Consider the following 12,315-nt stretch of genomic DNA (forward strand, 5'->3'; position numbering starts at 1 on the left):
TTAAATTGCCCTTATTGGTCACCACCGTGTGCACATTCTCACAGCATACAGGCCTGATATTCTATCACGTTTATTAAGGAGTTCATGTCATGCCTTCTAAGAGATTCCTCAGTTTACTATTTACGCAACATATTCAGTCTGTCACACGTCCTACAACGTAATATAGCGGTTTTACCCAACTCCACAGGTTTGCTTTTTGGTAATTAATAAACAATTTTCAATATTTTGACTTCATTTATTGAAGTTATACTTCTTTTGGCGCCTTAAGGCAAAATGATGACAGTAAATTTTAATGATGCGCGCGCACACCGTCACAAAAAACCGACACCCTGAAGTTAGCATAGTCAACATTTTAAAATTCTTTATTTGTGTAGAAATATTCAAATAAACTTTATTTAACTAATAATGCGTTATAATAAAACTCTCAATGAATTAAATACCTTTTTTCTATTGTTAGTGTCGTTTTTATACAAACGTAGAATAAGGCGAAAGTTAAAGATTTTTATCTTGTTACGCCAAAGAAGTATAACTTCTAACGCGTGTACATAACACACACATGTTTTTTAAAACCTAACATTACGTACGTAGCAGAATGCTAGTATGCTACAATATACAGTCTAACCTGGGTAAGTGAGAACCGGATAAGTGAGAAAACTCTATAAGTGAGAATGAGATTGTGCTCACTTGAACTCTCGCTTATCCAGGTTTGATTGTATATTAACATTACCCCTCCCCTTTCTTACCCGTTATGCTTTTCTTACCCCTGTTCTACATTACTCCTTTAGCTGGGTTATTAAAATAAACATGTTGGTTTAGGTTCAATATTCGCCGTAATCATGAATTTCGAATTTCAACTAGAACCTTAAGTGGGATTCAGAACTGTCGTAACCTATTTAAATTATTATTTAGGTCAAACAGTGTGTCTTACTTTTAACAGAGACATCTATTGAGATGGATTATATATAAGTTCTAAACGTTTTTGCCGACCAACTTCAATGGAAGAGGTTTATAGTTCGAGTAAGAAAGTACGTGAGTGCGTCTGAGCGATCTTAATAATGAAAGCGTTAAGGATCGCCTTCATGATATCCAAAACTTAGCTAGGTTTAAGTGTTCTTATGCATAAATAAGCTTATTATCATTACACTAGTTCAAACAAATCTATTATTTTGACGTTTCAGTGACATTTGAAGCTGACTGCGGGGAATGTGACGATCGCGACCGTAATTTTTATTTAATTAGCCTGAATGGCCGTATTGCATTACCCAAACTTTATGAAAGCTGTATAAACAATCGTTCGGCAAAGTTATTCAATTCACACAGAGTAATACTATAGCGCAAAGGTCATTAACCGATGACAATACAAAGAATGTATATGTCAGAAACTGTGAGACTATTGTTTTGAGTTTTTATTTCTACTCAAACTTATATAATCCGCGTCACTCCATTTAATATGGAAAAAGCTTTTAACGAAAATTACAGACGTATTTCGCATAGGTTTATTCGAATCTTAAAAAAGTGTTTTATTTAATTTATGAAGTTGAAGTGCACCGGCGCGGAAAGTTACATACTTCATATTACCGCATGAATAAAGATTACAGATTTTCAACGGATATTACTCGTAGCTGGTATATTAATCACATGAGTATTTTGCAACCAATTTTATTAATTTCAGAAATGCAAACTGATTAAAAATTTTCTTTGAGGTTAAAAATATGATTTTTTGAAAAAATTTAACGGCTATAACTACGAGATCACTTTGCATCTTCTACCGCATTTACCACAGAGAGTGTTCACAGGAGTTGTTCGGATTATTACCTGTAGCTGAGTCGTCATCGGACGTCGAGGTAGAATAGAAAATCCACCCATACCTCGACGTCCGTCGTTCCACAACTGAGCGTTGAACCACTACTATGTGGAACCAGCAGCCCTAAGTATTTCCGAACCAATTCAACTTCATTCAAGAAAAGAGCGTATCAATTCTTGAAAGACTCTGGCATTAAGAGTGTCCATAGGTATCACTTAACATCAAGAGAGCCCCCGTTTGCCCCTTGTCCTAAAAAAAAAAAAATAAAGCATTGCTGTGTTCAATCAGGATGAGTTTTAGGTAAACCACCTTTACATACTTTAAAGCTGAGAATATGTTTTAGCCGAACGGAAACCTCAAGACGTCCCTCTGGTCGGCTTATTTTTTTGCTGGCCAAAAAGGATGATAAGAAGTAGGCCGTTATTACGTTTAGATTGTTTGTAGTGGTCAATTTAATCTTGATGTTAGGAATATATAACATCAAGCGATGCTATCAACAGAAAAAGTGTTCAAAAGAGTACTTAAGTAGCTACCAAAATATTACATTTTCGGCTAGCGATGACCATTATAAATAAAAAGGGTGCGTGTACTAATGTACTCGCGTAAGAATTTATGCTTCTTTGGCATCATTAAAAATAGTTTTTGATTGCATGCAAATAATTAATTACAATTAAATAATCAAAGACTGGAAAAGGAGCCATTATAGTCAATAAAGTTCAGTTTTAATTGGAAAAATTAAATAAATAAATATTTATTATTATTCTCTTACATTAAGTATAACATATTTTTAAATTATGTCCAATGCCGTAGCATCTTCCGTGGGCAACTTCATTCTGTTAATTTTGTGTCACGGTGCGCGCGCATCGTAAAATTTCACTCTCATCAATTTTTCATAACAAGAAGTATGACTTCAATAAAAATATATTCGTCGACAGAAAAATAGTCTCACAGCACAAGGTTTAGACGCTGACGCTGGCAAGACAATTGCTTAAAGCCATCAAGATTTTCTTTCGTTTCATTATCTCTTTATAGCCCGTGTTCCGCTCCAGACGTGTAATTTAATCTTAATCCTTTCCGACTCAGCAATATGCCTACCGGATATCTTGGAAGATTTAAAATAATTTCAAAGATTACCGTTAATATTTTTACTCCTAATAAAACATTATTATAAGAAAACGCTTTATTTTTAAACCTTTTTATAAATGATAGAGCACTATGCACCAGCTTTCCTCTCGTCAAATAAGTTAGCGGTAAATTTAAATATGAATCTATGAATTTATACGGTTTGCTATATGCTCGAAAAGTAGAAATTGTTCAAAAATCAAATATTTACAACAAAAAAAAACTAAATTATTTATTTATTTATTAACAGAAATATAATACAATTGACATAGTGAAATAAAAAAAGGAGGGCAACTGGCAGCTTTATCGCGATTCGAGCGATCTCTTCAGGCAACCACTGTGTGAAAAATTGACCTTTGATTGATCTATTTAAAATCTGGAATATATTGCTGATTAGCACAGGAAACGTATATAGACAATATGACAATGTTTTGTTAGTTAATGCACAAATAAATTATTTATAAGAACGTCGAAGAGCTTCACATCTTCCATATGCATTGGCAAGCTGCAGCGCGGTCAAATATGTAAGAACGAGAGACTCTATAAAATAGTAAAAAAGAATTGGAATATACAGACGGCGAGGACGAGGCTGAACAAAATACATTTATTATTCATGTGAATTGCGAGCGAAATTCAGCGACGGAGCGAGCATTATGGACATTACAGCTTATCTGATTCCTATCTCAGATCACGTACAAACATATCACCAGCCGCAGCTCTATCAATATTCACCGATCAACTACTGAATCAATCGCAGCATTCAAGTATTCTGTTAAACATATACGTCTGGGAATTTTCTGTAGGACAAACCTATAATTTTTCAAGGTTTTGAAACAATGACCATTATAGCCCGATTCTCAGTTTCGTCAGTTTATGGGATTAACATTTCATAACATACATGTATTTCTACCAGGCGTCATGTACTTGCTTGTTAGTTTAGGTGAATTTTTACTTTACTAATGCTTGACTATAATTCTCACTGGAAGAGTTGTGATACGTGGAAGCTGTTTCTGATAATAATAATGCGTATTATACGTGAATTGTATTTAAAATAAATAAGAATTTATCTGGATGAACAACCATTGATAAGGGAAATAGTTTAAAAGTATTTTAATAAAGGACTTTTAACCTTTTTTGTTTCGAGAAGAAAATATGGATTTGTAGTCTTAACGCTTCTTAATGTATGTAATACCAAACGCGATTTAGTTGGGAGCAAATAGTACTAGAAAACTTTAAATGTTATCTGAAAAAATAATCGACTTGTAATGAGTTTTTCCGCCAGTCTTGTAGAAACCGACCCAAAATCATTACGGTATACTGTTATTTCTCTCTTGGTGCAGTTTTAATATCTTATTATTGCTACGTAAGCCGACTTTTCTATAAAAAGTGCATTCGATATCTATTTTAGCGAAAGTTGAAATTGGTAGCGAAATCAATTTTTGTCACGGTTTCATTATTAATGTCGCTTTAATAATTATAAAATTAAAAGAGCTACGCTATGCTGAATTAAGTTTTATTTCGTTTGATTTAAATTAGTACAAGTAGATACATACATCTCATGAAGAGGGGAAAGAAAAGAGATCTACCGTCTACTACTATGGAATAGACACATTTATCTGCGCCTGAATCAATTATTTTTCCGGTAAAATCTAGAACCTTCGGATTATACATGAGTTAGCACACCACAGACAAGGTATATTCAATGTTTATTATATGCGGTGAGCAAATACCTGCTTATAAATAAACAATAATAATTCATTCGGCGAATGAAACAGGAAATTTCATTCGCAAATTAATTTCCATAATTATGCCGTAAGCCGGGAAAATAACAGTGTAAACAACTTTATAATAAATAGGTACTAGTGAATTATGCAATCACAGGTATAGCTGTCGAGCGCGGCTTTAGTCACGCATATAGATAAAATATATTTGATGATATTTTATAGGACATTGGTTAAGTGAAGTCAGTAAAGTTAAGCAACACTTGATGTGCAAAAAAAATTTAGCCTCATGCGCTAGAAGTGTCACTTCATAAAGTGCGTGCGTACAATGTACACACATATCAGTCTTGTTCATATTTATACAAATCTAAAACTTTAGATTTCCGAGACTTAGAGGGGGGGAAAAGGAAGATATGTTAGGAATGTAATAAATTTAACTGTCATTAAAATATTAAGTCTCGAAAATTAATAAAAATTATATATTAAATTCTTTAAATTTATTTCTTCGATAATAAAAACACGAGGCTTTCTAATTTCCAATCCGTCATTTGAGATTTCAATAAATTATTTTGCATGAAATATAAAATACTAATATTTCCTAAATTCTCTTTACGAAATTTTAATTTTAAAAATATTTCAATTTCAATAAGGTAATTAGCCCTTCTCACTCTCTCTCAATCGGTCTCAATCGCTCTCTCCCTTTTCTTCGACAAAAACGCTGCACATCTTCGACACGCTAAAATTAATCCGTAAAAATGTTATCCTCATGCGCCTAAAGAAGTTTCACTTCAAAAAATACATTATTAACCTATACGAGAAGTTATTAAGTACCGATAAGTTAGTCATTTAGCAAACAGTAAAATATACTAACTAAATAAACCGTTTATAAAATGTGATTATGCCTTTTAGATGCGATTTTTATAACGTTGACCACTGTAGAAAGTTGCTAAGCTCGAAAATCATAAAACAACACAAATGTATACTAAATATACCTTAAACAATTGTAACGAATCAAAATTAAACCAGCTCCTATACTAGCATGAACATTCAAAGAATACGACTAAAAAGAAAATAAATACAAGACATCTTCTAGAAAATACCATTTACGATATTTAAAGTGCAGGTCTAAAAGTGTATTAGCTATGTAAGCACTCTAAAACTATAGCATCTAAAGTAGTAAGCAGTCTACGTCGGGTACTTCGAGATCTTTGAATAGACTATACAAATAATTATAGAACTGTGCGCTCATGATATAGTATTCTAGCATGAGGGAGATTCTAAATAATCCGTAAGAGAATTTAGCTATGTACTCTAATAATTTACCTCTATGATAATTTATTGAAGAGAGCGTATAGATTGAGAGAAGACAAACGCTATGGTTAATTGCGGTTTTTACTTCAATGTTGAGTTTTTGTATCGAGCAATCATGAGCATGTTGCGACATCGGTTCAAAAAACTATTCATCTCCTTATACTATAGTATGTGCGCTGTATATGTTATATTGCGATATAATGTTTACCTTATGACATGAAAACTAATTATAGTATTGCGAAAATAGTATGAAAACCCCGTAGGACTATATTTTATAAAGTATCGATATGTCTACTAAAGACAAGACACACAAAATGTTTAATAAATTAAAATTAAATGTAAACGCTTTTTTTTACTCAGCAATATTTGATGGTTATCTAAATAAGTTTCAAATATTTGTATAAAGAAATCTTAGAATCACGAATTAAGATGTTGGTTAATGGTTTTCTCAAAATTACTTTTATTTTGTTCGAGGACTGAAGTTATCAGCACTTATTTAATAAACCACAAACAGGAAAAATGCTTAAGGAGCTCGGATAATGGCAGTTATTGCTTATGGTGAGTGGAAAACTGGGACCAATACGATACTGAACGCTTTTCATAATACGTTATATATTCCTATACCTATGTATGTTTATGAATTTTCTATTCGGAATAAAATGAGGAATTTCGTTAATAGGAAATACTTTGCGAAGTTCAGAGCATGAAGGAATTGTCAAAAGTTTTTAGGTGCAGTAACAAATATAATATCATTACTACGTGTCTTGCAAATATTATAAAATTGACAAAGTTTTTAATATGTAAAAACGCAATGACGTTTGACGGTTTGTCTTTGACTTTGATGTCTATGGAAAACTATGCGTATCATTTTAACTTTATAATCTCGTGAGACAGCGTAGAATGTTACGACGTTTGCAATTTAACCATGGCGAATATGGAAAATCGAAAATATAAATGTTACATTCAAAAACAGTGCCAATAAGTTTATAATAGCTTGACTAACTTTCCGGTACTGTCATTTCTAAATGATTACTTTCTCAACAAGTACATTACTAAGTTTACGACAGATGCCAAACTTATAACACAACATCTCTATTAATAACCGTCCAAGACCGTAGCAATTAGCGAAAAGTTCATAAGTGAAAGGTCGCTTTTTTGCACAAAATGGCGCTATTCCAAAGAGTGTCATATGGCAGGATACAATTTCGGTCACGTAGTTATTAACTTGTTATAGACTATGAGAAACTTTTATGAAACTCTTGGCCCTTTAGCCTCTATAAATAGACTTGAACATATTGCAATAATACAGTTAGCCAAAATTAGTTTCGCGTGTCTTAATACTTAGCAAAACAATACGTAGTATTAGTTATCTCGTTCATTTCAAGCGTGTAGTACTTAATATTGTCATTACAACCTAGATTATTAATTTACATGTACCAACATTAACAAAAAAGAAGGTTGAATTCGTCGGAAATTTAGTTTTGATTTTTATATGGGTTTCTCTCTCAAAGACGCTTGGCCAGAAAAACATTTTTTTTGTACAGGTACCATGGGTCGGTATGATTATTGGATCCTGTTGTCATCTATCAAAATATATATTCCGTTTCTCGACTATATATTCCATATCACAACACTGATCAATAAATATATTATAAAGATGAACAAAACGTAGTGGTAAAATCATGGTCTTACATGATAACTCATAAATAATAACTATAAAATAAATAATAACAAATAACAATATCTTCGCTAAAATGATGTTTGGTTAGTCATAGTATTTATCTGTAAATCAATTTTAAACAGCAATCGATATAGGATCTACTAAAATATGTATCTAACTGAAAGGTATTTGGATGGATCTCGGTGGACCCATGTCTATCACGCGTTTCACGCCTTTCAATAGATAAAAATATACATTTTAGTATTTTTTTCTAAAGTTAAGTCTATAATACGTGTATAAGATATCTAAAATGTATATTTCCGAATCGAAATAGATAAAATATTATCTGCACCGAAATCGAACGAATAGTTATACGTATTGAATTTATTTAAGAACTGAACAAAATAATATTCACAATTCAAATCAAAATAGTACCTACTTTGATTTACGCAAATATCATACATTAAGAGCTTTTCTATCTAAGCCCGCTCCAGTCGGCCTTATCATTCTCTTTTGCGCAAAGAATGGACGCATCTAAGCGCCAGAAGTCAGGCTGACGGAAAGCTGTCCATTTATTTGGGTATATAGAAAATTCCAGTGGCTAGCTCCAATGCAATTTTTCCCCTTATACATAAATACTTTTCTTATTATAAGGAAACCAGCGTATCTAAAATGTAAAATAAGGAAGCGTGGGTGTGTCAGCCATAGATCACCTTCTTACCTATTAAGACAAACTATCAAGAAAATAGATAATAACTTAAATAAAAGAATGTTCCTTAAATTTATTCCTTTTGGATGTCTAAGTCAAATCTATGTACAAAGACAGATTATTAAAACCCATTTCATAGTATTTACTCATTATGATTGGATTCTAAAATATCACCCAGGCCACGTATCGACTTTACCTGCACCCTCCCGCTTTCATACGAAAGGCTTCACAGGAAGTAATAAATATTTAACTAAATGATTTCTCGTGTGCCCCGAATATACAAGCTTTCAAAGTGTATACCATTTGAAATAAATAGTCAACGGGCGAATATTAGAGCTAAACGTGTTAGAAATAATGATTTGTTACGAAAAATTATAATAAGCCGATCTTTTATGTTACATTATCTTGCCAAGTATTTTATTCAAAAATCTCAGACGACGCGTTCATTCCTTGACTTTGATTTGAGAACGTTAATAAGTATTAAATCGTTTATTGGCCAGCCATCGGGTTAACACCGCTGTTTTGATATCATTTCACACTTTTAATAAAAGATTAAAAAATATAATATATAGCTATACGAATACGAGTTCATACATATATGTAAATATTGTCTTTGCCTGTTTAATACTGTCTTATTATATATTTAATATGTATTATTTTTAATAATAATAAAAACATAAAAAGCTTGACGCTGAGCTGTACGCCATTGGGTCTGATGCCCTTATTGCTTAGAGAAGCGTTCTGGCGGATTCTTGAAATTATGAATGTTTAGTTTTAAATTTTAAAGCCAATTTTTAACAGAATTTAAAATACCGATTTTGTTAGTAGGATAGTAGGTAGTATTGTCTTTTATTGACATAACTTTTAGTTTTATTAAAAGGATAGTAGGTTCTATAATTAGTTATAAAAAGTTTGAAATAGTTTTTAAATTCTCGACAAACAGCCTATTAAATAAGATATTAATAATGAAACAACCGTTACAAATAGCCCTTGATTTTTTTGTTCATTATTTCAAAAATAAACGTGAAAAATCTATCAATCAATCAATCTAATAGGCAAGTAGGTGATCAGCCTCCTGTGCCTTACACACGCCGTCGACTGTAGCCGCCGTTCCAGCGAATGTTAAATGCGCACATAGAAAGAAAGTCCATTGGTGCACAGCCCGGTAATCAAATCTACGACCTCAGGGAATGTAGTCGCACGCTGAAGCTACTAGGCCAATACTGCTCAATGACGTTTATTAATAACCATAAATCTTAATCTAGATTTAAGACTGCATACCTAATAGAGCTCAATTTATGATATCTTAAATTACATTTTCGACCACGAAAGCAGAGTGCGACAGGAATATCTCTACACTAGGTAAACCTATGCACTTGGTAAAATCAATATCTTATTCAGACGTCCGATTTATGAGTTATACCCTGTGGTTTCTCTCACGTCAATTTGTAATAGCGTTATATATATGGCTACTTCGTAAAGAACAACTATAAAACTAAAATTCGACCCCCGAAAGCCAAAATTCAGCCAACAACAAATTAAGTTAGAAATGAAAGTGTAAAAATCATATTCACCGCCCGAAATCATAGATTCGCTTCACGAAATAATTGATTGTAAGACACAGAATTGACTTGCTTCTTGCCCTAGAAAATGATGAAATAGATATTAAAGGTCTATTTCAAAAACTTTAAAAGGAATATTCAAATTACTGTTCCTAACATATGTTTTGATCTACCTCCTTAATATAATTTACGTTATAGAAGATGTTACTATGAAAATATTTAAAAAAATGCGGCTTGTAATAACAATATAAAAACTTCTGTTAATGAATTGAAAATTGTAAAAGGTCCACAAAGAAGATTTAGTAGACCATCAAAACCGCCTACGAAGCCTAATAATTATTCATGAGGTTTCCCGCCGGTGAGGTGTAGTCTGTTGTTAATAAGTGTCGTGTTTATATACGTACTTCGAAAGAACAGCACACGGTTTAATTAAGAATCCACTATCAGACATTAGAAACATTAATTTTTCAATTTTGTTAAAATTTAACTTGTAGAGCAGTGTTGGCCTAGTTTCAGCGTGCGACTCTCATACCATGAGGTCGTAGGTTCATGCCCGGCTGTGCACCAATGGACTTTCTTTCTATGTGCGCAATTAACATTTGCTCGAACGGTGAAGGAAAACATCGTGAGGAAACCGACATGTCTTAGACACAAAAAGTCGACGGCGTGTGTCAGGCACTGGAGGCTGATCACCTTCTTGCCTATTAGATTTAAAAATGATCATGAAACAGATTCAAATATCTGAGGCCAACCTAAAGAGGTTGTAGCGCCACAGATTTTTTTTTAAATTCAACTTGCTGTTAATTAGATTTTCAACTCTTAACTGTGAAAATTATTAAACTACGTAATTTAAGTCGTAGTGGACAAATTCCCAGGTCTTAAACTCGAAATTAAATTACTACTACTTCATAATTTTCTCGGAAAAAAAACTTTGGTATAAAATACGTCACATAAAAGACATCGGGAGGGAACATAAATTTTATGTTGTTGCGTTTGCAAAATTGAAATCCGAGCGATATTTGCGTATCAAATAAAAAGTCGAGTTTAATTGCGCTAACAAGCAAAACATTTGACATCGATATAAGTGGATATGGATATATATAATTAATTAATCTACCACGCTTGCTTTCATTCGTGATTTCATTGCAGTTTGATTACGACAACACTTTTTCCCTATTCGAGAGAGCTTTAAGGACCTCATTAAATGAGTTTGGAAAAAATGGGGCGATTACCGCAAATCTATGTCAAACAAATTTAAACACGAATATAAATTAGTTAAACTTTAGAACTTCGTTATTATTAGGTATGTATAAATCGTTATACTAAGTGTGGAATTCAAAAGCGAGATTTGGAGCTAAGACTCCCATATTTCAAATCCTATACTTGTTTGACTTACGAACCTTAGCGGTAAGTCTCATTTCTGATACTGCCCCAGTGTCATGAAGTATTAGAGAACATATATCAATTCGAGTTGCTGAAATATAAATTTCATAAACTATCTCTATTAGTTACTTCACTCACATTGATTTGTACCTATTTTATCACAAATCCAGCAACATATCAACATTTAAACCTTTTAATCGATCGATTTTTATATTAACCTTATGGTATGGATTATAATCATGAAAGTGATTCGATTTCGTCTAAGGTTATTTGACTTTTAAATGTCTATATAAAATTATAAGCAGCTTTAGGAGCTTTCGTTCAGTAACTAGGGGCAACGATTGCAACTTAAATAATAAATATAAACACGTTAATTTATTACTGTTTAAATAATTGTTTATTTATAAGTAATTTTTATACATGTCCAGTAATTTTACGTGCTGAACTGTAAACGTTTAGTTGATTGACATTTTTAATATGGCAATTAAAGGTATTTTAATCCACACTAAAAATGTGTAAGTTATTTCAAATGGGCGACGTTTGCGTTAATGAAATACGAAATTATATGTTTAAATTATAAAGAGCTGTGAAGCAGTTTAAGCTTAGCGGAGTAATATTTTATAATAATTTCTGTATATCGAATTGTTAAGATGTTGTTACACTTAAAGCTTTTTTTAAAGGAATGTTTAAAGAACTTTATTTCTCATTACAAAAAGGAATGTATTTTATTTACATGAGAAACTTAATATGTATATACGAACGAGATTCACGTCGCCATCAGCCGTCCAAATTTTAGTCTACTATGCTCATTCTGATATGTATCTTTAATGCCCTTTTGAATTGGTTAAACGCGCTAATATTACGAATTTTAGACGGTAATTGATTAAATAATTACACACCCTCCTACTTAATAGACTTCTTCAAATAATTTGTACGCGGCTTCGGAAAGATAAGCATCCTCGCTAAAGCAAAAGTAACTAAGCATACTTACTGCAAGCATAAGATATTCTTACTTACTGTAGTTATGTACACTACTCCATTGA

This window comes from Pieris napi, chromosome 13, assembly GCF_905475465.1.
Source record: "Pieris napi chromosome 13, ilPieNapi1.2, whole genome shotgun sequence".
Classification (NCBI taxonomy): Eukaryota; Metazoa; Arthropoda; class Insecta; order Lepidoptera; family Pieridae; genus Pieris; species Pieris napi.